This window comes from Schistocerca serialis, chromosome 2 (genome assembly GCF_023864345.2).
Source record: "Schistocerca serialis cubense isolate TAMUIC-IGC-003099 chromosome 2, iqSchSeri2.2, whole genome shotgun sequence".
NCBI lineage: Eukaryota > Metazoa > Arthropoda > Insecta > Orthoptera > Acrididae > Schistocerca > Schistocerca serialis.
Window position 1 is genome coordinate 1,071,116,477 of NC_064639.1, and position 26,953 is coordinate 1,071,143,429.

Below are 26,953 nucleotides of genomic sequence, written 5' to 3' on the forward strand. Positions count from 1 at the left end.
CATAGCCCACAAGGCGACGTCAGAAACCATCAGGGGAGAACGCCGCATAAAAACCAAACGTGCGCGCGCGTCTCCACTCTGAAGAACCGTATCGGAGAATCACGGCAAGCATTTCGCGGCAGAGCTGCCTCGTCAGAGAGCCTAGAAATGGCAGCGTCGTAGCAAGTATTTGTCAACACTTTGATAGTGCATTTACTTCCGGGTGTAGGTCGGCGTTACCTCGCTAAATTCACTTGACATTCGTTTTCCACATCGAAGACTCGTACGATATAATCCACTGCAAGATGACACAATTAGGAAGTATATTTAATTTCTGGACTCCAAGAACGGCGCTCTTCACATAAGTAACACCTGTTTGTGTGTGCATTCGGGAGGACGACGGTGCAATCCCGCGCCCGGCCATCCTGATTTAGGTTTTCAATGATTTCCCTAAATCGCTTCAGGCAAATGCCGGGATGGTTCCTTAGGAAGGGCACGGCCGATTTCCTTCCCCATCCTTCCCTAATCCGAGCTTGTGCTCCGTCTCTAATGACATCGTTGTCGACGGGACGTTAAAACAGTAATCTCCACCTCCTCTGTTCGTGTGTTTAAGGTTGCGTTTTGAGGCTCAGGCAACATCGCAGTGACTATATTCCGCCTCTGGCAGCCAGTGTGTCGTTAGCTCAGAGGTTCCCTTGTGCGTTGCAGTGCTTGTACTATAAGACATAGCAGTTCGAATCACGGTAGAAGCCGCTGACTGCAACCTTTTATTTTCCAATTTAATTAATGGAGTTGCAAACTGCTAGAAAAAATTTCTTATGCGAAATCTGAAGAATGCCTTTAAACATCAATCTTCGTCCGATTTCGACTTGGTAAATTAAGTTAATATCATGGATTTCTGCTTTGCAAATTCCAAGGTGCTTCACTGTAAAATAGACCCTGAAAAGATTCAAACCGACTGTCAACGATATAAATTTGAGCTTTGTTCGTCATATAGGTCTAACATGACAGAAGGTTGTTTACGAAGTGCACATGTCCATTAATATAGTTCCCTTCTTCTAAATATTTGCAATAGCATTTAACTGTAGACGTTTTCTAACACCGGCGTTAGCAATTCCTTTCCGTTCTCTGAAACCTTCAAAACGACAATTTTTTCTGGTTTAAATCTGATGACCTTAACTATCACTTCCGATCAACAATAAATACTTCATGAACTCCAAATTTGCAGTGTTCCTGCACTGCTACAGAGCATGCATTGCAAGGTATTCACACAGTTTATCGCATAGACTTACCATAAGGTATGAAACATGAACTGTAATACACTTTACACCACAGACGCTCACTCTGGCTTGACGAAAACATCCAAACATTGACCAAAAGTTGCACAAATAATTGAGTTTGAAAGGAAAAGAAACGAGGTATGAAGCATTTATAAATTCATCGAATGTAGTGAGGTGGTTTCATTTCGTCCCAGTCTATAAAATTAATTTCGGGCCATACTCAGCTCTTGCCGATTAATGTAATATAATACCCGCCTACTAATCAGGGCGTCTGTCTCCGTTGCTTTTGAGTGTGAATGGAAATTGTAGAAATTTTCTGTGGAGCAACATTTAATAATAAAGCGTATTAAATCATCAAAAGCGATGAGCGGTAGCAGGCGCTTTCGATAAAGAACGGGGGAGTGCAGCGCCGCTGCTGTCGCCACGGCCGCTGCCAGTAGCCAGCAAATGGATTCCGGAGCTTCGCCGCATACGGCGTCCAGAGGAGGACAGTCTGCAGGAAATCTGCCGCAAAATCGTTACTGGATAAAATTTTGATATCGGTGTGTCTCAAAGCGAAATAGATTGAATCTGCGCTACCATTACATTCACGTCTTCAGCATTCAGACAGAAGAGGCTATAAAAATATTTTATGCCAGCTGCTCTCGATCCACTGACATTATGAACAGAAACAACGCACGCTACCGCTAGACCACAGGCGTAAACAGCCTATAGTTTCTCTATCGTGGGACAAGTTTTCCTCCAGGAAGTGCCGCAGTCTACAGTGTTGCCAGATTGTGCAGATAACCGGACTTAGAGAATTAGCGAGTTGGCCAGTTATTTTGTCCCATGTCGCGATCGGCGCGGACTTAGCCTCTGAAGCGGCCGGCCGCCGGTCAAGTTTTATGTCAAAGAGTGTACTTCTAACTTCTAGGGGACTGATGACCTCAGATGTTAAGTCCCTTAGTGCTCAGAGCCATTTGAACCATTTGAACCCGAATACACCATCTTGTTCCGAACACTTAAAAATCGGGAACGCTACACTCCCGCCCCTTCCCCCTTAATATGTAAATGGATATCGTCGAATCCAGAAGAGGCACGGTCAGTACATTGCAGTTACAAACGATATTGACATTGATGGTGAAGCAGCTTGAGATGAAAAAGAAAACACGGTATGCACTGAATAATACTGGGTGTTTAAGAAGTGATGGTCAATATTCAGTGATATGACAGTAATGATTATGCGGAAAAAAAAATCAACTCAACATGGGCTCTAAAACACATTCCTTGAGAGCTGTGAACAATTCTTGATCTTCGATACTGTGAAACAAATCTCTTCAACTGCAAGCTCCCTGCTTTCCATAGCTGGGAAGTAGTAGAAACGAACCAAAACTAGAAAAAAATCCAGTAAACATGCATACCTTAAGAGCTAAGAGTACTTGTTCATCGTCGCTACTTTGAAACGCAACTCTTCTAATGTGTACTTAAACCTAACTAACCTAAGCACATCACACACATCCATGCCCGATGCAGGAATCAAACCTGCGACCGTAGCGGTCACACGGTTCCAGACTGAAACACCTAGAACCGCTCGGCCACAGCGGCCGGCGGTGTGTTCGGTGGTAGCATTCTAAATAAACGAACACGCTACAATACAAATGTTGTCGAGGGTAACCATTTTTCTGTTTTGTGTTCACTTCACATATAAATAATGTTACGTAAGCATTAACTATAATTTTAACTTATTTTCATCACACTATATGCCTGCAGATTTGAATACTATCTATTTACTTCTGCTGACTGACGACTGACATACTTTTCACAACCAACTTCTTACCCTTAAATCTTAGCTAAAATTTTTAATTTCATCATCGCATGACGCATCACATGAGGAACTCCGATACATAAACTCCATGAACACAGGTTGCCATTGATAGTTAACAAATAGCCACGTGCTACTACTTTCTGCTTTCGAGCGAAAAGAAAATCTGTGAATCTGTCTCCAAATATCTGTGTGCTGTCATTATTTTAACATCATTAAATGTGCAGTCAGTCATTTAACCTCATTACTTCAATCTTCTCCTTCTCACGAATTTCACGTGACATTACACAAAATTTGGGCCGCTGCAAAGTCCCTTTCGTTGGCTTGTGCCGAAGAGTGTACAAACGGCCAATTTTATGTAAAGGTGTGACAAAAGTTTGGGTTCGTTTGTTTCGCTTTATAAATTTTTTTATTTAGGATCCCGCACAAATTTCGTGGGATAAGTTAGGAGTGCCGTTCCAAATATGAGGGGGCACACATCGTAATGAAGTGCAAACTTTTTACATGAATTAGCGTCGTGTTTTTATTTTGTGTATCTCTGCGCCAGCGGCCCGCAGGCTGTAGGTCAGCAAAGTGTGCCCGTGCCGCCATGTGGACTGCGCCCCTGGTATCCGTCAACCTGGGCAGTCCCTCTCTATGACACAACCGCCTTCGTTTGCTACAGCAGAACTGAAATTTTTGCAATATCTCCACCTGAATGCGAGTCATTGAATGGTGGCACTGTTTGTTGGTTTTTGATCATGCTCGCCTTTGTAGCATCGATTATATACCCTTATAAGTCTCTTCCCAACGCAAAAGAATTCAATATATATAGTTCCATCAAAAGAAAGTAAAGTCCTGAGTCACCAGCTATAAAGGTTAAGACTTACTTGTGGACTTCAGAAAATCCGCCACATGCCCGCCATCACTAAGTGAACACCGAAGCGCGGTACACGTATCCATTCTGGAATAAAAATACTGGGTGTTTCACATTCATGTTACATTCTTCTTGAGGTTGTAGAGGGGACTTAGCAGAACAAGTTATACACAGGAATATATCTCCGGAAACATGATCCAACGACGCTACAGAGCATAAAATTTACAGGCGTCGGCGCCTGTAACTGAAGGCACGAATATATACACGGTATTTTCGTGATGACGTTACAAACAACAAGAAAAACTATCCAGTAAACATAGGGTCTGAAATGCATATTTTATGAGCTATCAACACTTGTTCTATAGAGGAGATGTGTTTCACAACAGTGAAGATGAACAAGTGCTCATAGCTCCTCAGGTATGCATTGTAGAGCTCATATTTACTAGATGTTTTTTCGTTGTTTTGCTCCAGTCTACCACCGCTGAAAGTTGTCTACCCTACAATATTAGCAACAACAGTACTAGTATAAGCATTCCATTGTCAGAGATATCAGAACGATTTTCACTTATAACTTCTGACACTTTCGTTTCCGAGACAGGGACTCTTATCGTAATTGGTGCATTTACTATTCTCCATCATCCTAGGAAGTTCGTAACATCGTCACAGAATCACCCCGTATACACATACATTTAAAGGTGCTGGTGACTGTCGTCAGCCAGACTTTCAGATACCATGCGCAAGGTTTTCATATTCTCTCGCTCGCTATTCGCAAACTGTTTTTCCTACGGTTTTTTTCTTTTTTTAATAACTCGAAAACCTCCTGCGAAAACGTATCCCAATACAAAATTTAACTACACACACCACCCCGGTTCCCAGAACTCTTGAACATAGACGATGAATGTGGGTATTGTATCATAGTCACCGTCCCTTTGACTGTTGAGAGATGTCGCTAAACCCACCCAAAGATATAAACAACCATGCAAGAGCAGCGTCTATTAGGAGGAGTGGGTACTACCGCCGATGAGTTCCAGCCATTCTACCAGGAAGGAGGTACATGGCCCGTGTTGTCTGTAGTTCAACCATGCCTAGACCGTCAATACTGCGGTCCGATCGCGACCGTATTATTTCTTTGTGCCAGGAAGTGCTCTCAGCGAGGGAAGTGTCCAGGCGTCTCGGAGTGAACGAAGCGATGTTGTTCTGACATGGAGGAGATACAGAGAGACAGGCACTGCCGATGACATGCATTGCTCAGGCCGCCCAAGGGCTACTAGGGCAGTGGATGACCGCTTACTACGGTTTATGGCTCGGAGGAACCCTGACAGCAGAGCCACTGTGTTGAATAATACTTTTCCTGCAGCCACAGGACGTTGTGTTAATACTCAAATTGTGCATAATAGGCTGCATGATGCGCAGCTTCACTCCCGACGTCCATGGCGAGGTCCATCTTTTCAACCACGACACCATGCAGCGTGGTACAGATGGGACCGACAATATGCCGAATAGACCGCTCAGGATTCGCATTACGTTCTCTTCACCGAAGTGTGTCGCATATATCTTTAACCAGAGAATCGACGGTGATTTGTTTCGAGGCAACCCGGTCAGGCTGAACGCCTTAGATCAACTGTCCACCAAGTGCAGCAAGGTGCTGGTTCCCTGCTGTTTTGGGCTGGCGTAATGTTGGGCCGACGTATGCCACTGAGCTCATGGAAGGCTGTACGATACGTGAATGCCACCCTCCGACTGATAGTGCAACCATATCGGCAGCACATTGGCGAGGTATTCGTCTTCATGGACGACAGTTCGCGCCCCCATCGAGCAAATCTTATGAATGGCTTTCTTCAGGGTAACGACACCGCTCGACTTGAATGACCAGCATGTTCTCCAGGCATGAACCCTATCTAACATGCCTGGGATAGAGTGAAAAGCACGACGTGATCCACCAACCACTCTGAGGGATCTCCCAGAACCTAGGTGATGCAAAACTTCTTTTGATGTGTGTATTAAATTTCTTGCAGTAACGTGCTGTTTATTTTTCTGTATGCCTGATAGCTTTTTTGCAGCTGGTGGGAGAATATATGAAAATCTAGCACTTCGTTTTTGAAGGCGTTGTGGGTTGCATAAAGCCTATCAGTAGAGACGGCTGACTCAACCTGTATTTAGGCCTGTTTTAGCTGAATCAATCTGTTAATTGGTCTATTGCCACAGCAAGTCAGAAGCATTGACCTTCAGCTTTTTGAAAGCTGAATTCTGGAAGATATTTTTCCTCTGGGATCGACAAAGGCCTCACGACCCGCCCCTCCACTTTCTTCATACCCAAGACTCCATCTGGTGTACTGTAAACCACGAGATGCCTCCCATCTCACCATTGTCACAGATACTAGTACTGCAGTCTTTTATTACATTAACTAGAATTTTCTCCCTGATTAAGAAGTGATTTACATACCAGTTCTTTAAGCTTTGTATCTTTCCACTGGTGTTGATTGCATGTTTGCTAAATTAAAATGTCTCAAATAAAATTTACGTTATTGTTTTATTCACTGTCACATAATACAGGTAAAATCGATCAACATCCATTGCTCTCAGTTGTAATGAAATGATAAAATTTTTTTCGACTTAACACATTATGTCGTTCAATATATAGACGGTGATGTTACTTGGACATAAAGTTTTGCAAAGAAATGGAAGATGATTCTAAAAATTCTTAAAAGGAAATAAGTACTTATTGATGAAATATATCCGCTACATATATCACAAACACAGTAGAATCATGGGAGGTGTCAGAGAACCGATGATGTGAAGTTTTACGACGCGGTTGTGTCTCTGTCTCTTGTTCCTCTTGTTAGTGTTGGTTCCATCTTCTTGTCTTACCGAGTGTTTTAGTGGAAGAAAAACTCTTGATTTGCTTTGAAGTGAAGCTGAGTGTTACACAGATCACAAAAGAAAAACATATAGTATGAACTGACAAATGTTAGTGCGGTAATGAATTACTGTGAATAATAATTCAAAATAGTTTTCAAGTCAAGAAGATTCAACAACGAAAATGTCCGATTCGCCTCCATTACGGCTACGCTAGAATAACTGATGAAAATTGTATGATGGCATAGATGGCACACAGAAATCACAAGAAGAAACAAGGTAAAAAGTCCAACTTTATTATACTCAAGAACTTTGGATCACGTGAGTGCGTTAGGAACTAATGTACAGATCTTCTCGGTATAGATGAATTACTAACACATCTTCATAATATTACGTAAAATGTCAACATTTCTAACACAACTTATTAATAATGAGCTTATATTCTTGTTTTAACCTGCTGCGATCGTCAAGCAAATTATTTTGTTAATATATTACAAATAACAATTACGCAACGACACGGAGTCTTTCGTACATTGCTGTTGTTCTTGTTGTGGTCTTCAGTACTACGACTGGTTTGATGCAACTCTCCATGCTACTCTATCCTGTGCAAGCCTCTTCATTTCCCAGTACCTACCGCAGCCTACACCCTTCTTAATCTGTTAGTGTATTCATCTCTTGGTCTTCCTCTACGATTTTTACCCTCCATGCTGCCTTCCAGTACTAATTTGGTGATCCCTTGATATCTCAGAACATATCCTACCAACTGATTCCTTCTTCTAGTCAAGTTGTGCCACAAGCTACTCTTCTCCCCAATTCTATTCAATACCGCCTCATTAGTTATGTGATCTACCTATCTAATCTTCAGCATTCTTCTGTGGCACCACATTTCGAAAGCTTCTATTCTCGTCTTGTCTAAACTATTTATCGTCCATGTTTCACTTCCTTACATGGCTACACTCCATACAAATACTTTCAGAAACGACTTCCTCACACTTAAATCTATACTCGATGTTAACAAATTTCTCTTCTTCAGAAACTCTTTCTTTGACATTGCCAGTCTACATTTTATATCCTCTCTACTTCGACCATCATCAGTTATTTTGCTACCCAAATAGCAAACCTCAATAACTACTTTAATGTGTCTCATTTCCTAATCTAATTCCCGCAGTATCACCCGACTTAATTCGACTGTATTCCATTATCCTCGTTTGGATTTTGTTGATGTTCATCTTATACCCTCCTTTCAAGACCATGTCCATTCCGTTCAACTGCTCTTCCAAGTCCTTTGCTGTCTCTGATAGAATTACAATGTCATCGGCGAACCTCAAAGTTTTTATTTCTTCCCCTTGGATTTTAATACCTATTCCGAATTTTTCTTTTGTTTCCTTTTCTGCTTGCTCAATATACAGATTGAATAGCATCGGGGAGAGGCTACAACCCTGTCTCACTCCCTTCCCAACCACTGCTTCCCCTTCATGCCCCTCAACTCTTATAACTGTCATCTGCTTTCTGTACAAATTGTAAATGGCCTTTCGCTCCCTGTATTTTACCCCTGACACCTGTAGAATTTGAAAGAGAGTATTCCAGTCAACATTGTCAAAAGCTTTCTCTAAGTCTACAAATGCTAGAAACGTAGGTTTGCCTTTCCTTAATCTTTCTTCTAAGGTAAGTCGTAGGGTCAGTATTGCATCACGTGTTCCAACATTACTACGGAATCCAAACTGATCCTCTTCGAGGTCGGCTTCTACCAGTTTTTCCATTCGTCTGTAAAGAATTCGCGATAGTATTTTGCAGCTGTGACTTATTAAACTGATAGTTCGGTAATTTTCACATCTGTCAACACCTACTTTCTTTGGGATTGGAATTATTATATTCTTCTTGAAGTCTAATGGTATTTGATTGGAATTATTACATTCTTCCTGAAGTCTAATGGTATTTCGCCTGTCTCATACATCTTGCTCACCAGATGGTAAAGTTTTGCCAGGACTGGGTCTCCCGAGGCTGTCAGTAGTTCTAATGGAATGTTGTCTACTCCAGCCACCTTGTTTCGACTTAGGTCATTCAGTGCTCTGTCAAACTCTTCACGCAGTATCGTATCTCCAGCTTCATCTTCATCTACCACCTCTTCCGTTTCCATAATATTGTCCTCAAGAACATCGCCCCTGTATAGACCCTCTATATACTCCTTCCACCTTTCTGCTTTCCCTTCTTTGCTTAGAACTGGGTTTCCATCTGAGCTCTTGATATTCATGCAAGTGGTTCTCCTTTCTCCAAAGGTCTCTTTAATTTTCCTGTAGGCAGTATCTATCTTACCCCTCATGAGATAAGCCTCTACATCCTTACATTTGTCCTCTAGCCATCCCTGCTTAGCCATTCTACACTTCCTGTCGATCTCAATTTTGAGACGTTTGTATTCCTTTTTGCCTGCTTCACTTGCTGCGTTTTTGTAATTTCTCCTTTCGTCAATTAAATTCAGTATCTCTTGTGTCACCCAAGGATTTCTACCAGCCCTCGTCTTTTTACCTACTTGATCCTCTCCTGCCTTCACTATTTCATTTCTCAAAGCTACCCATTCTTCTTCTACTGTATTTCTTTCCGCCATTCTTGTCATTGTTTCCTTATGCTCTCCCTGAAACTCTGTACAACCTCTGGTTCTTTCACTTTATCCAGGTTCAATCTCCTTAAATTCCCACCTTTTTGCTGTTTCTTCAGTTTTAATCTACAGTTCATAACCAATAGATTGTGGTCAGAGTCCACATCTGCCCCTGGAAATGTCTTACAATTTAAAATCTGGTTCCTAAATCTCTGTCTCACCATTATGTAATCTATCTGAAACCTTTTATTATCTCCAGGGTTCTTCCATGTATACAACCTTCTTTTATGATTCTTGAACCAAGTGTTAGATATGATGAAGTTATGCTCTGGGCAAAATACTACCAGGCGGCTTCCTCTTTCATTTCTTAGCCCCAACCCATATTCACTATGTTTCCTTCTCTTCCTTTTCCGACTGTCGAATTCCAGTCACCCATGACTATTAAATTTTCATCTCGCTTCACTACCTGAATAATTTCTTTTATCTCATCATACATTTCATCAATTTCTTCGTCATCTGCAGAGGTAGTTGGCATATAAACTTGTACTACTGTAGTAGGCGTGGACTTCGTGTCTATCTTGGCCACAATAATGCGGACATTGCATCTACTCAGATCTGAAAATGATTATCATTGATTGAAATTAATAACGCTTGTGGTCTGTGACTGGAATTATAATACAAAGAAATATTTGCTCAATAATTCCGCCTGCTTAACTGAGTAGTAACGCTTTGCCTAGGATGCAGCGGGTGCTGGTTGAATTCCCGGTCGAGTAGGAGGTTTGCTCCGCTCGTGGACTGTGTGTTGTGCTGTTCACATCATTATTCCATCATCACCGAAGAGCAAGTCACACAATATGGCGTCACCTCAAATTAGACCTGCACGCGGCGGCCGAACTTCCCCAGATGGGGCCTCCCGGCCATCACTACCACACAATCATTTCATTTCGTTTGCTCAATACCTGAAAAACTCTACTGTCAGCATTTCACATCTTGTCAGTCGAAAGAGATTTAGTGAGTAATATAATAATATGACTGGTTTCTGTTTGTTGTTTTCTTTTTTCGTGTTCAAAATAAAACTATATTGTGTGCAATGGACTTGTCAAACTTGCAAAGCACTTATAGAACGTTTATATAACATTCTCTAACTAGGAAACGTTCTTATCTGGTATTTCGGAGCATTAATGAACTTTTCCTGCAGTCAGCTTTTATTTGGTCAGAGCACACATGTTTTATGTAATTGTTTTTTCCTAGTCGACTATAATTCCCATTAACCATTTTCTGCAAGAAAGTAACACCGTCTACTTAAGAACTAGCCATCAAATTCATTTTGCATCTTTGTGAATATCTGAACAAAATTTCAAGAATGTTTCTCACCAACAGTCACACCTTTGAATGTTTCCACTTTCTCACAGACATTTGGCATACTTGTAAATCTAATCTCTCAAATCTCTTTACGCTCTAACTTACTAAAAAATGGAGTTTCTGGGAAGTAGAACCGATAGAGATCCAGAGTGATCATGAATTTTCTACAGCTAAAAGGCAGTGCTTTAACGAGGCTTCATTATTCTAGCTCATTGATATCGAAGAAAGTCGTTTGGTGAACAGTTGTGTCCCAGCCCATCGTAAAGCGCAGTGCCATTAAAATTCGATTTCCTGCCATAGCAGAGCTCCTACTATCTAAACCACCATAATGCTTTTGGTAAATATTCAAAAACGTTTAGTTGAACCACAGTATAGCTATGAGCAACAAAGTGAAAGTTTCTTAAGAACTTAAAAACAGTCTCATTACAAAAACAAAAATATCCAAATCTGAAGAAAAATGAGACACAAAATCTGCAGTTTTACAATACTTTTCTCGAGTATTTTCTTATGTTTACCTTTATTTAATTTCTTTAACGGGGTGAAGAGGAGTCATTATATCACAATTCTCGTGCCATCAATGAAGACTATAAGTGTTTTACAATATTTACTAAAAGGAAGGTCAGTAGAAACTGTTCATTATCCATTTAATGTGCTGTACCACATGAACATTTTGTGAGTACATTTCTTCAAGAAAAATATATCACCAGTAACTGGGATGTAGGAATTCTGTGAGCATGTTTCGCGAGGGTGTTTTCACTTCAGAGTTTCAAAGACGAAATATGCTGCTTTACAGTACATATCCAGTCGCATGCTGGATGCAGAATCAAAAACTTTAAGGCTTCATTTCCATAAGAATTTCATTTCATTTTTGACAATACTTGCTTGCCTGAAACGGTTCCAGTTCTGAGATTGTCAAAGAATTAATTGTATTAAAGGCATAAAAAGTATTTTCTACAGTAGAATTATTTGAATAAACTAAGAGGTAACACTGAAAAGGAGCCCAAGTGAGAAGAGCTTCGACCCACTTGTAGTCGAGGCTGTGACGCGTGAATCAAAATTAGCTAATGCCAAATGAAAAGAAATAATAGCAACGCAGCAATAAAGGTGATAAAAAGCACTCCGTCTTCAGGCCACGAGCGGTCTACCGGGACCATCCGACCGCCGTCTCATCGGCGATTGTTCCTAAAAATTAAATATATTAAAACTTCTAATTAGAACAATTAAAAACAGTATAATTAAAGCTAATTTAAGATCAATTTCAAAAAGAAGGTGGCCCGCCAGGAAAATAAAACTGCCTAATGGATAGCTGTTTACGAAGCAGGAATGTCTTTGCGAAATTTTCACTGCTGTGACACTTCAGCTCTCTGGGCAGCATTCGAAACCGCGTATGCGTGTGCGTCGTCCTGCCTAAGATAGTATGCGTGGGCGCTCGGCGAGTGTTCGACGCACCAGGACGACAAGAGCTAGAAGGTGGCACTAGAGTTTCGTGGACTGAAGGCGATAGAAGCCGTCACCTGCCTTATCAAAGTGACCAGCAGACAGACAAGCCTCTCAATCGTGCGTGAGAGGAAGCTTCACCTGCAACACGCGGTCGGATTCCTCTCTTCTTACGTCGGCCAAGACTGCCTGCCTGAGTGCTGTTTGAAACCAAGAGTCGAAGGGGGTGGGGATGATTCCGGCAGAGACGTTTGCTATTGGCTGGAGCTCTCTGACGTCACGATGAGGCTGCGCAGCGTAGCGCAGCAGTGTGATAATACGGCAAATGCGCAACACCACAGGCGTTATGGCGTGTTACTCGTTCACTTTACTTTCGGTGTGGTTCACCACACAGCTGGACGAATCAAGTCGAAGGGCGCAACACATGCATCACATATTAGAACCCAATAAATCATAACTAAGATGAAAAATAACTCACTCGTTTGATGAAGGAGCTGGTTTTAATGTAGTCTGTCCCAGACTACTATTCCTGTTTACCAGATGAAGATGAAATCCATAGTTGCTTCCATCTTAAATGGTACATTTCATCATGGCTTCCAACATTGCTTCTTGATTCAGATATGTAATACTTATAAATGTTATTTTTCGTACATAAAGAGAAATAACTGTGTCATTAATCTCAGAAATCTTTTTTTGTTTAAAGATAGAGCAAAGAAACTTTACATTTTCTTGTTGGCATAACCCATATCCATAAAAAGCAACAAATTATTCTTCAAATACTTCAATTTTTGATGCGGGAAACTCAGCGATTTATCTATGCATTATAATCTGCGATACGTTTCACCACATCTGGAATAACGTTAGCCGTGTCATCGCCCATTGTTACAACATCTGTTAACAAATTTACTGTGAGGTTCACATCTTCTATGGTTTCTCCTACTGAATATTCATCAACAACACAAAGCTCAGTGGCAAAGAAACTTTGGGCCACAGAATCTGAGTCGACGTCTCGCTGAGAAAATTCTAGATATAGTTCTTCAGTAACAAGCCTGTTTACAAAGGAAGAATAATCACCTGCGCTACCAAAAGTGTAATGAAACCCACACTGTTCTTTCTTCAGTTGTATTTCAAATGTACCTAATCCTTGTATCCTAGAAAAAAAAAGTCCAGGCAATCTTGATTTGGTTTAGAAGTTAATATGTAGCTGAATTTCATTCTTATTAGGCTTTCCAAACGATCGAAGATAGATTTTACTGACTTCATGAAACCGTTTTGGAAAGACTAAAGTCTGTCACTAACTCTCATTAACGAACAAATGTCCCGTAACCTCCTTGGTTATTCTAATAAATTGTGGAATTCATTCGAAATTCACAGGAACATTCATGTTTTGGAACTCTACAGTTCAAGACATCATTGACATCGCGAAGGCGTTCAATAAAATTACTTTCAATGTCTTTGTGAGCACCATACTTGAAGGCCTAAGCTATTCGTGTTGAAAATAGGCGTGTGCTCGTCCAGTTACATTTAAGCGCTCTCTAGTAATGGGATGTGTTATCGGTAGGTTACTTTTTTATATTTCAAAAGTTCTTGCATTACTACCTTACTTACTTTGGACCCATTAGGCAGCGAAATGAAACGGTTCCTCGGGAGTTTTGACGGATGTGGTACATCGAAGAAAAGCCATGCCTTCTGGGTATTGTCTGCTGGATTAACGAAATAAGTTTTATCCGTATCGGCACACAATTCCTTCCAAACTTTTGTATTTTATTCACTATATCAGGTGTCGCAGCCACAACATTTATTCCCGATTCCTCAACTGCTTTAGTGATACTCTGAAGTAAAATACTTGCCGTAATTGTGACTTCCCCGAGCGCTTCTAGGCGCTTCACTATGGAACCGCGCGACCGCTACGGTCGCAAGTTCGAATCCTGCCTCGGGCATGGATGTGTGTGATTTCTGTAGGCTAGTTAGGTTTAAGTATTTCTAAGTTCTAGAGCTCTGATGACCTCAGATGTTAAGTCCCATAGTGCTCAGAGTCTTTTGAAGCATTTTTTTGTTACTTCCACTTCTTACAAAATACACAGTCTTGGACGGAGTACTGTGTCCTCCGACGAATCGTAACGTATGCCAACATCAACATTAATTTCGGCAAATGTCAAAACTGCTAGCCTCTCTTGGATAGTAAATGCGTTTGTGTTAGCCTTCAATTAACACAGGATATCTTCGAGAGTACCGTACCCGGTCTGTGTTTAAATTACTTTGACCATTTTTGAAGGGTTGCCCTTCACACCAAAGGTATTTTCGTTTTCGTGAATAATCATATGCTTTTGACTATTGAACTCTTGCAGTCAATGCATGGGCAATGTCCCCCGAAGTCCATTTTACACTTTTGCTTTCTTTCAACAGACATCACATTTTCGGCGATGTAAAACATTTTGATAATGTTTTACATTCCTTATGGCCAATTTTCTCCGTGTCAAAATGACCTTTTGTCCTCTTTAACGAAACAACATGGAGAAGAGCGTTTGTTTTACTTCATAAGACTACATAACATCTCTTGGTCCTGCTTCATTCGGTGTGTTTAGCTTTATTAAAATTTCACTATAGGCCCTCGGTTTCTTAATATCTAAATCCTTACTCACTATTTCACTTCTCTCATGAAGGGGATCATTAGCTGTGGTCTGGTCCACTTTCTTTGTTTTCGGTAACAGTTTCTGCAGTCATCAAAGTCGTTTTCACAAACTACTTGCTTCGCAACGTTGGCACGACTGGTAGATCTCTAAGTAATGAATTCACTTTTGTTCTTCCTGGAATTATTTACTAAGTGCTTCATAACTCCATCAATTTCTAATTATTAAGCAAATAAATAGTAGAGAAAAGCGATAAACATCAGTGACATAAGTCGAAGCAATACATTACTTCGATTACATTTAAGGATAACATTTCAAGCAGTCTAGAGGTTTCGAACTCAGAACATTCACAGATCTGATCAACGGAACTTCGCAGCCTCTGTGACTAATCTTCTTATTGTTAAGGTCTTAGAGCAATAAGTGAAATATGCAGGTACAGGCTGGGGCAAATGAAAGTGACCCGATGAATTCCCAGGTGCTAAGAAACACGGCAAAAGACAGGGAATCCAGTACTGTCCTAACTATACCGTATGCTGTAAGTGAACATTGTTTCTTAGACTTTTGGGGCGTGGTCAGCAACTTGCTGAAGGCGAACCGAAGTTGGACTGCTGAAACTGGTGCAATCTCATCCGAAATGTTCTGCTGCAGTTCTTGAAGACTACGAGGGTTGTTGCGATACACCTTAGGCTTGAGGGCTTCCCACACAAAGTAATCGAACACTGAAAGATCAGGTGACCTGAGTGGTCAGCTAGGGCCGCGACCAGAGTGGTCTCTGCTAACAACTCTGTCAGTCGTGAAGAATGTGTACATTTGATTCAAGGTTCGACAGGCTGTATGGGCAGTGGCTCCATCCTATTGGAATTAACTGTATAAGAGATCAGTCGTAAGTTGTACTACATTCTTTCATTGAAATAACTGCGTATTGAGAATGCTAAAAAATATCTGCTAGTTCCACGTGAAATGAAGCTTTAAGTATCCGGAAGTAAAAGCTCATATATATGAGCAACACAATTTCTTTATTTCTACCAAATATTGCGGATCATTCTCTGTTGCAGGGTAATCCAGTACAGCGTCAAAAAAACATTAAATTTAATGCAATTTGGTCATATGATGACATGTTGGAGACCGTGGCTGTTTTTGAAGAATTAGAAATACACACACACAAAAACAGCACCCCAGACTATATCCTTAACGAACAAACAGAGTTGGCTAACGCCCCTTTCCTGAAAAATTTCCAAAAATTACTATCCAGCCTCCAAAGCAAATAATATTAATACACCTATCTGCAGATCAAGTAGAAAATTTATATGTTACTATAATTCTCATGCTGCCAAATGTAATAAAATAATGTACTATTTTACCTATACAGCTCTAAATATATATAAAAAACTTTATAATTAAATTAGCAATAACAGATTTATATACATACATATATTTAAAAAAATATTCAATCTCTCTACACTAATGTAAAAGACATTACAGTTTTGTAAAAGAATATATGATCCTTTCCAAACATAGGACATCATCGTCAAATGTTACGATATATCATAGCATCTGTGTCACCCATATGTTTGTAAGCTCTTTGTAGGTACCAAAACACGTGGTGCGTGGTTGGAATGAACTCAGTGACAAATCTAAAGTGTACAGTGAGAACTATTACGTGTGCAACAACGAGGATGCAGTGGGAATGCATTTTCATCGATTGGATGAACATTATAGAAACAATCACTCGAAACCGACGTTTCACGTAAGTCACATGCAACGAAAATCTGCAACGCAACCATCTGTGTGTGGCGTGTTTGTATTTGTGTTTTATTTATATTTTAGGACAATTAATCTGTAAAAAACACACCAAATGTAGAAAGAAAGCGTGTAAACCGTCTGATGATGAATCGCAACGATTCGAAACTGGTAACGGTTTCCTTTGAATAAAGGAACTCAAAGTAAATTTGTGGCTGGTTGCTGTCCTAACACGATCAACATTAAATTTATCTGAATTAGTTACTTTTAAGGTAATTTTTGAGATATAACTGTTTCAGAATTATTTACGTACTGGCTTCCCGTATTTCTGTTAGCATATGTCCTTTCTGTAATATCTTCCCTACTCCACTTGTCAGGGACTAATGTGAGTAGTAGCTTTTTCCTTGAAGGTAACCCTAAAAGTTCGTTTCTCAAATCTCGTTCATAACCTTCAGATCGAAAAAGAACTGATCACACACATGTGATTTTCATATTCAACTTGTCCGCACATTTGAGCTAAGCTATCCATTCATACCAAACGTGCTCATCTTTGCGATAAACATGATAAATAACGTTTGTCGTATTTACAACGATATTACTGTGTTGTGCCACAGCGTAGTTAGAGTAACCCATGCTCATGACTGACACGAAACGTATTCTATGGATGCCCACAGTGACCTCCATGTTCTGCCGAATGCACAGCCACAAGAGTGCTCAAAGTAACGCCAAGGAGTGCAAGAGCGTCGTGGAATCTTTTTCTCGTCAGGAGTTAGAATGGCCTACCGACTTCGTGAGGTTTTAAACCTCTGTCGCAAGTTCTTGCTTCTTTATAGAAGGAGAACAACTATAACGTTTTAAACGAGGATCAAAGGAGCCCATGTTAGACAGTGCAGCATTATTAAAATACAGCGCGATGAAGACAAATACGAGCTACTCGTCCAGGCCCTGAAGGTCCAAGAAATGTCGACAAGCCGACCTGTCATCCTCTGCCATTTAGCGGCAAGAGAATGTGGTATGGAGGTACATGCGCTCAACATGCCGCTCTACCTGCCTTGTTGCCAGCTTGCCAGACCTACTTCCCTCTCAAGCAGCCCCTCAACTTGTAACCCATTGCTGAGTGCTCCACATACTATTCCTCCCATCAATGAAAAGTCCCCGGCAATATCGTGAATCGAATCCATGCCATCCACAAGGCAGCCATCGACGCTGACCACTCAGCAACGAAGGCAGATTGAAGATGCATATTTTTTTCGCGGATTTATTAAAAATAACTGTTGTTGTAATCACTCCACGAATAAGAGTGATAGTTCAAATGAAAGACAATACCGTGTAAATATAAATGAAATAGCAAAACTAACAAATGATGTTTACTTGCGAGTTTGTGTACTTTTTGTACGTGTTATTCCTAGTTTTAGCATAAATATCGTACATATGAAATGCAATTAAGAAATTCGAGGTAGCATGGGAAAGAAAGAGCTTAGACGAGTGGAACAGGGTTTCACAACCTATGCTGCACACTGAACTCACTCCAGAAATCGGCTTTGAGCCGTAACCAAAAACACGTTCACATTTGCGATGGAGAAAAACCCGTACCAAATTAACTCCCAATCATAAAGACTAACACCACTAACAATCTGGTGATTTGACCTTTTAAGAATGTATCAACTTTACATAAGACTAAAGCAGTTAGCCTTTGCGTAAGATTTTGTGTATCTCAAATCGATGCAGTACGTTAAAGATTGAATGTATATCCAGATTCTGACCACATTGTTATATGCGCATTGACAGAACACGCCGCTGATATAATGTTAGGTGTGAAACATATAAACGTAGATCTTATAACTCAAAGACGCTTATGTCACTGAGTCGTGTGGTGAGTGCTCGATATCAGTCTTTTGGAAGCCAACGGGATTACAGCATAGTACATGGTAAGTTAGGCGCGGTTAGACGTGTTTGGGAATCTGTGGTACAACAGCAGCGCCGTTGGACTCGTAAAATTCCGTTAGTCGTTGGACTTCTGGTAGCTAGTGGACCGCATCGTTCTAGGTCGCGTGGACTCTAATTTCAAAAGATACTTGGACACTGAGCTATTATTGTTGGATCTCATCTTTGAACATGAGACGCTAAGTATGACCGTGCTAGACATCTAGGCATGGAAAAATAACCATCATGATTACAGAGGTGAATCGTGATGCCCTGGCTTATACTGAAAGTTAAATAAAATCAATGAACCGTCAGTTGGTGGTTTAATTTAGAAAGAAGAACTCAGTTTTATTTAAATGACCTGAAACACTTCCCCAAGATTTGTATTAATGTTTTGATGACAGTCATTTTCCGAGTGGCGTAAGATAATGTGAACACCTTCTGTGAGAGTCCCCAGACAACAATAACTTTTATAGCCGAATAAAGCAACGTTAATTTCATGTGTGATATGTGAAACTATATATGAATGATTTGTTGTATTTTTTTCCCTTAGGTTTGTACGTTACCACACCCCTTCACCCATCTCCACCCACCTTCATGCACAGTACATCTTTCATTGTGTGAATACTGACTGGTCTTCTTCTTCTCCTTCCGTCATGCATTAGGCTTTCCCTCAGCCTGTTGCAGATACAACTGGTCCTTCCATCGCTTTGCAGGCCTCCCAATGCATATTTTACCTTGTGGAGTATATTGCCAAAAACGTAGTGGTAATCTTGATTTGTCCATTCGCAACAGATGGGATATCCATTTTTGTTGGTATTCGTCAACCTTACTGTTTATGACGAAAATATTTCATTCCTTCATGATATCTGTATTTCTTTTGTAGTCTAGCTTGGTGTGTCCTGCTATGTACCTGTGGTATTTCATTTCATTGGCTTGTAATCTTATTTTATCTTTCTTTTTCATTACCCGAGATTCACTTCCATATAGTAATGTTGGCACTGACGTAACTTTTTAAAAATTTAGATGCTTTTCTGTTCTTACTTTGCACTGGAGAGCTCTTCTGATAGTGCCATTTAAGTAGTTAAATTTCTCAGTTTTCTGTTTTTGATCTAGGTCTCCCCTGTACGACAGCATGGTTTTCTAGAAATTTGAATCTATCTAGTTGCTCTATAATCTTGTTGTCTATAATAATTTTTGTGGTTATAAAAGATTTTATGGCACAGTTCAAACATTCCAGTTACATGGGATCCATATTACATAAGAGAACTTCTGTGACTAGGAACTTGTCTTTACTAACTTATTAGCTTCTAATCAGAACGTAGCTTTTTCCAACGTGACTTTTGTAAACAACTTTAAAAAAACTGATACACCCCGAAATGTGCTGCTCTTCTATGGGTCTTAAGCTTCGCCTTTTATAATGCTGGATGGTAATGGTCCCAGAGGGCCGAGCAGTACTGGGAATCGGTCGACCATGCTTTTTGTTAATTGTCTTTTTCGTGGACAAATAACATTTTCACATTATCCTCCTAATGAATCACAACGTGATATCCGGTTTTGGTAAAATTAGTTTGATGTGATGGTTTCGCTTTAAATCGCTGTGCAGCAATATTTATAGATATTTAACGGCTGTGACTGTTTTAGTGAAAAATACAATCAGTAGTTGGTCCTACTCACATCCAGATCTTGAGAGCATGATCTTCCAGATTCTATACGCAACGTAGATGGTCTGTAGCTCTTCCTCCATTTCACTGAAGTTTTATGGTATTGCCTTGTCCACATACATAACAGTGTCATTTGTAAGTACTTTACGAGGTTTCAGAAATTACTCACCATGCATTTGACATACATCGTGGAAAGTTACGGTATTGTAACGTTTTCTTCGAGTACGTTCGAAGTACTTTGCCGTCAAACGGTTTTGCTCACTTAGGACAAAGATGTGTCGAATGCAGTCACACAGCTACTTTGATATTCCGAGAACTCGTCTTTTATTCACTGTTCAGTAGTGCGGAACTGTTTCGATCGTGTTTTGGAAGTCAAGGAACTCGACATCAACCTGATCGCCTGTGTCAATTGTCTTCTAGATGTTGTGATCGAACAGAGTGAGCTGAGTTTCGAAGATCATGAATGAAGAATGAAACAGACGATATGTTCTTCCAAGCAACGGTCTATACACTGCTGAACCCTATCTGGCTTGGTTATTTTGTAACAAAGACTTTTAACTTGCTGCAATAAACTTTTTTGAAAATACAAAGCGCTTGCCTGGACATACCTGTACATTTTTTGTATCACGCTCCTACCTAATTTCTTCAAAGTGTTTCAGTCATAGATGTTTTACGATATCTCTACATTACTACCAGAATGCAGCGACAGCTGCACTAATATAGAAGTTACTGCTCTCTTACGTTGGTTGTAAGGGCAAATTTGGCAAGTAGGATCAACTAAATTATGTACGGTTGAAAACAAATAACGCGAAAAATCGATTAACTGAAACAGTACCCGTGATCTGACAAGATACTATCATCCTCAAATTTTTTTGTAATAATGAAACAAATCCCGTTGGTCATCAAAAGGTATTGTTTCCGTTGTGAAAACACCCTTATTTACTAGCATAGTTTCCGTCAGCTCCAATAAAATAAACAATGGTTGCTACTGTCGTAATTTTACTGCTGCGCTTTGGATACTGCCATTGTCAAAAATCTACAACAACTTGTAGAATTCAGTTATGAGCTTCTCGAAGTTGGTGAAATGTGTGGCATTCCCCACCACAGTGCTATTCCGAGATGTTTCGTGAGTGGGCGTCTACATCCGAAAGTAAAATTCTATGTACCGACTTGACAGAAAATCCTAGGAAGTTCTGGTCTTACGTTAAATCAGTAAGTCGATTGAAACAGCATATCCAGACACTCTGGGATGAAAATGGTATTGAAACAGAGGATGACACGCGTAAAGCTGAAATACTAAACACCCTTTTCCAAACCTGTTTCACAGAGGAAGACCGCGCTGCAGTTCCTTCTCTAAGTCCTCGCACAAACGAAAAAATGGCTGACATCGAAATACGTGTCCAAGGAATAGAAAAGCAACTGAAATCACTCAACAGAGGAAAGTCCACTGGACCTGACGGGATACCATTTCCATTCTGCACAGAGTACGCAAAAGAACTTGCCCCCTTCTAACAGCCGTGTATCGCAACTCTCTAGAGGAACGGAAGGTTCCAGATGATTGGAAAAGAGCAAAGGTAGCTCCAGTTTTCAAGAAGGGTCGCCGAGAATATGCGCAAAACTATAGGCCTGTATCTCTGAATTTAATCTGTTATAGAATTTTAGAACATGTTTTTAGCTCGCGTATCATGTCATTTCTGGAAACACAGAGTATACTCTGTGGGAATCAACATGGATTCCGGAAACAGCGATCGTGTGAGACCCAACTCGCTTTATTTGTTCATGAGACCCAGAAAATATTAGATACAGGCTCCCAAGTAGATGCCATTTTCCTTGACTTCCGGAACGCGTTCGATACAGTTCCGCACTGTCGCCTGACAAACAAAGTAAGAGCCTACGGAATATCAGACCAGCTTTGTGGCTGGATTGAAGAGTTTTTAGCAAAAAGAACACAGCATGTTGTTCTCAATGGAGAGACGTCTACATATGTTAAAGTAACCTCCGGCGTGGCACAGGTGAGTGTTATGGGACCATTGCTTTTCACAATATGTATAAGTGACCTAGTAGATAGTGTCGGAAGTTCCATGTGGCTTTTCGCGGATGATGCTGTAATATACTGAGAAGCTGCAGCATTAGAAAATTGTAGCGTAATGCAGGAAGATCTGCAGCGGATAGGCACTTGCTGCAGAGAGTGGCAACTGACCCTTAACATAGACAAATGTAACGTATTGCGAATACATAGAAAGAAGGATCCTTTACTGTATGATTATATGATAGCAGAACGAACGCTGGTAGCAGTTACTTCTGTAAAATATCTAGGAGTATCCGCACGGAACGATTTGAAGTGGAATGATCATATAAAATTAATTGTTGATAAGGTGGGTGCCAGTTTGAGATTTATTGGGAGAGCCCTTAGAAAATGTAGTCCATCAACTAAGGAGGTGGCTTACAAAACATTAGTTCGACATATACTTGGGTATTGCTCATCAGTGTGGGATCCGTACCAGGTCGGGTTGACAGACGAGATAGAGAGGATCCAAAGAAGAGCGGCGCGTTTCCTCACAGGGTTATTTGGTAAGCGTGATAGCGTTACGGAGATGTTTAGCAAACTCAAGTGGCATACTCTGCAAGAGAGGCACTCTGCATCGCGGTGTAGCTTGCTGTCCAGGTTTCGAGAGGGTGTGTTTCTGGATGAAGTATCGAATATATTGCTTCCCCCTACTTATACCTCCCGAGGAGATCACGAATGTAAAATTAGAGAGATTCAAAAGTGCACGGAGGCTTTCCGGCAGTCGTTCTTCCCGCGAACCAAACGCGAGTGGAACAGGAATGGGAGGTAATGACAGTGGCACGTAAAGTACCCTCCGCCACGCACTGTTGGGTGGCTTGCGGAGTATAAATGTAGATGTATATTCTGAAGGCTTCACACGCGGGATCTTAGAAAGACACATCTGCAACACAGTGCGACTACTTCTACGAGGCGAATATTATACCATTCACTCATGGGAACGACCGTATCACTTGTGTTTATTTCAACATACGTGTTTTTTTTTGCAAAAGCAGTAACTCTTATTACTTAATTAAAAAAGTACATTAGGTAGTGCTAATTCGGTGAACAGAACTACAAAAAGCTTAACATACATGCATTTAAATTAAATTGTGTAAATGTATTCACATTTTGATTTTGGAATATGTAATATATCTGGATTTGTGGTTCGTGATAGGGTCGAACTCATGGAGCTAAGCACATTAAAATCTCTTAAAGACGAACGTTGTGGGACTTCGTCAGTTCCATGACAGCAAAAAAACGTGTTACACACATACGTTGAACCAAACAATGAGGTAACTAGAGCGGCTTCTATGTGCAGTCGACTTAATAGCTCTGGGGGTAACATTTTAGAAAAGTCGTTTAAATTCCAAGATTGGCAAAACAGATCATTCATCTGGGTGCTCCACTTGGAGCTCAAGTTGTAAGTAATGAATTACATCAGCAGCCAAAGCGAGATCAGTATTACAAATAAATCCAAATTTTGGGAACTCATGATGAAATGTTACTCAAACGTAGTCAAATGGTTCAAATGGCTCTGAGCACTATGCGACTTAACTTCTGAGGTCATCAGTCGCCTAGAACGTAGAACTAATTAAACCTAACTAACTCAAGGACATCACACACATCCATGCCCGAGGCAGGATTCGAACCTGCGACCGTAGCGGTCGCTCGACTCCAGACTGTAGCGCCTAGAACCGCGCGGCCACTCCGGCCGGCTCCAAACGTAGTCAGTTACGTCTGATATAAAAATGACTGCCTAGAGTTGCGAGAAATGTTCCATGTCATGAACATGAAACTAATTTTTCTGCGCACCTTTTTGTTTGATAGCATCAGTCTGATGCGCCACATCTGTTAGCAAATGATTCTCAGCTTCCGTTAAGGAACTGTCACTGTCATTCTTCAGAGGACAAGTGCATACATCGTCGTTGAGTCTGGTGATATGACAACGTTTCAATATATGTTTTTCCCAGCTCATAAAAGCGCGATAGCGTACTAAGCACTTTTCGTGGAAATTAAACGATACGAAATGTAATGGAGTTCCATTCAAAGTTGAACGACGTGACATCTCGATTTTATCTTTTATTGCTAACTCCGTTTACGCCATAGTATTCCTAATGCGGAATATAAACATAATTTACCGTAAGAGGTGTCCCCAGCAAACTGGTTGGCGACTGACAAGGCGACCGCTTTGCTCCAGTGGCGTCCGGCTCCAGCCTATCTTCTTCTTCCCTCCGCGCAGTCCCACCTACCGCAGCACTCGGAGAGTCAGGCAGGAACGCGGACACAGCGGAATCCTGTTTAGTCAGGCCTGGTTTATAATTAATGTGGAGCAACTTGCGGAACTCGAATAAAATGCGGATTCAAAAGATAAATCTTTAGATACACTGCCGGAAGAAAATTCGTCACCAACGAGGACCCTCTCCCGCGGCAAAATATGCACGTACTGAGGGTTTAAAATGTTAGTGGTACATTGTCACGCTTATCGGCGATTAGAAGGCGTTGTGAAGGCCTGTCTGTGCGCCATCTGTTTTGACTCTGCAGGCAGTAACTGTACTGAGTTCACGCTTGAACAATGTCTGCAACAACCATTCTACTGAACAAGGTCAGCTCTTTGAACGGGGTTGCATTCTTGACCTTCGGGAAGCTGGATGGACGCGTCAACAGGTTGCTGCACAAGTCTGGGAAAACAAATCGGTGGTGTGTCGTTGCTTTCGACAGTCGTCCTTACAACGTTACCACATTCGTAGGCCAGGCCTTGGACATATGAGTACTACAAATGCAATCAGGATGGACGCATTTTGAGAGTAGCAGTGAAGAAATCAGGGAACGTGTTGTAATTTGTGTGTCATAAAGGACCATTGGGCAAAGGGAACCGTCTGCTTGCAAAAGGACTAAGATCACGTATGTCTCCGACTAAGCTACCACTGACATCACGACACTCTCAATGTGTCATAAGAGGATCTATTGGAGAGTCGAATCGCATCCTTTTATATGAGTTATGGACGTCCCTGTGTACAGTACAAGTGTGGTGAATAGACTGTTCCGAAGAGCATTCGCCAGCGACGAACAATTCCAGCCCCAGGTTTGGTGGTGGCAGAGGCAGTCAGTTACAACAGGCGGTCACAAGAAGTGTTTCTACAAGGAAAAAGCGCCTGCTACGTTGCACAGGTTGCTGTCCCCGTGCTACCGCCATTTTTTCGGCAGGGAGGTGAGGAGCGTTTTTCCGCAGGGCAACGAACATCCATTCATGGATGCAGCGACGCAACGTGCTCTTCGTGGTGCACATAACTGCTCTGGACAACAAGATCACCAGATTCCTCATCATCAGGAAACGTATGAGGGTTGATGAAACTGGTGCTAATTGTTTTCTAGAGCCTGCCAGGAGCATTGCCGAAGTGCAAACAAAGGTGCAACGTGCTTGGGACATGACATTTGTGTTTCATGTGGTCTGAATTTATTATCATATAGTCCTACAATAATGACCTACCTGTTGCGTCACTCGTGAATAAAATGGCCTTGTGCTTGAGAGTATTACATTTTTTCCGACAGTGTGGTTTAACATTGCGAACGCTACAGTATCTACGTTATGTAAACAAAGAATGACATAACCGCTCTGTTTGAGTCCACTGTGTTCGAGCCAGAGATGGAACATATGAAGGGCTTATTTAAATAGTGGTACAAGTCCATTTTTGTTCATTGTGAGATATAGAGTCCTAAAGTTAAATCAGCACCGAAAAATCTGCAGTTGAGATACAAGAAATAAGGCTTTTTGCTAGAGACGAACCTTTCTTTCTGTTTGTTTGGATCTTTAATTGTAGAAGCAATATAGGCAGAAAAGTGGAGGTAATGGACTTATACCACTACTGAAGTAAGCCCTTCATATGAGGACAGGTAGAGATGAGAAAGGCCAAAATTCTTTGTTTATTTTAAACAGCCTAAGTCTCAAAATGTGCCCATGTAAGGCCGTTTATTGCTGCAAAGAGCAGATGAACTTAAAAATAAGTGAATACCGAATTTTTTCGAAGCCTGACTGGGAATTTCACGGAAAAGGAACTGTCTGGTATTAATAAACATTTGCCGCGACGCTAATGAAGTTTTACTGACTAGTACAAACCGTGGGCAGTCAACGTTGCCTTCAAATGCTCAACAATACAACGTTAAACGTGTTCTCATAGCCGACCAAACTGGCTTCTTGTACCGCTCCTCTCCTAATAATGTTTTATCTTTTAAGGAATAAATGGGTTCTTGGGGGGGGGGGGGGGGGGGGGGCAGTATCTAAAAATTTAATTTGGATGGATATGAGAAAATGGGAAAACTTTATAAGCGTAATTTGAAAAGTATAAGAACAATTGGCTCTGAGCACTATGGGAATTAACATCTGTGGTCCTCAGTCCCCTAGAACTTAGAACTACTTAAACCTAACTAACCTAAGGACATCACACACATCCATGCCCGAGGCAGGATTCGAACCTGCCCCGGAGCGGTCACGCGGTCCAGACTGAAGCGCCTAGACCGCACGGCCACACCGGCCGGCAGTATAAGAACATTATCAGTAGAATATGTGGTGAAAACCGTGGTTGGTAGCCATCATCTTCACCGACTGGATGCTCATCTTGGGTAATTGGATAAATAACAACGGATATTTCTCCAGAAAAAATAATATAATATATAAAGATTTAAAACAGAACATATTCTCAAAAAATCGAGTTGTTGTACTACGATAAAATTTGACGAGATGGGAATTGCTGAATCCTTTATTCCAAGCTTGCAACATTTTAACACGAA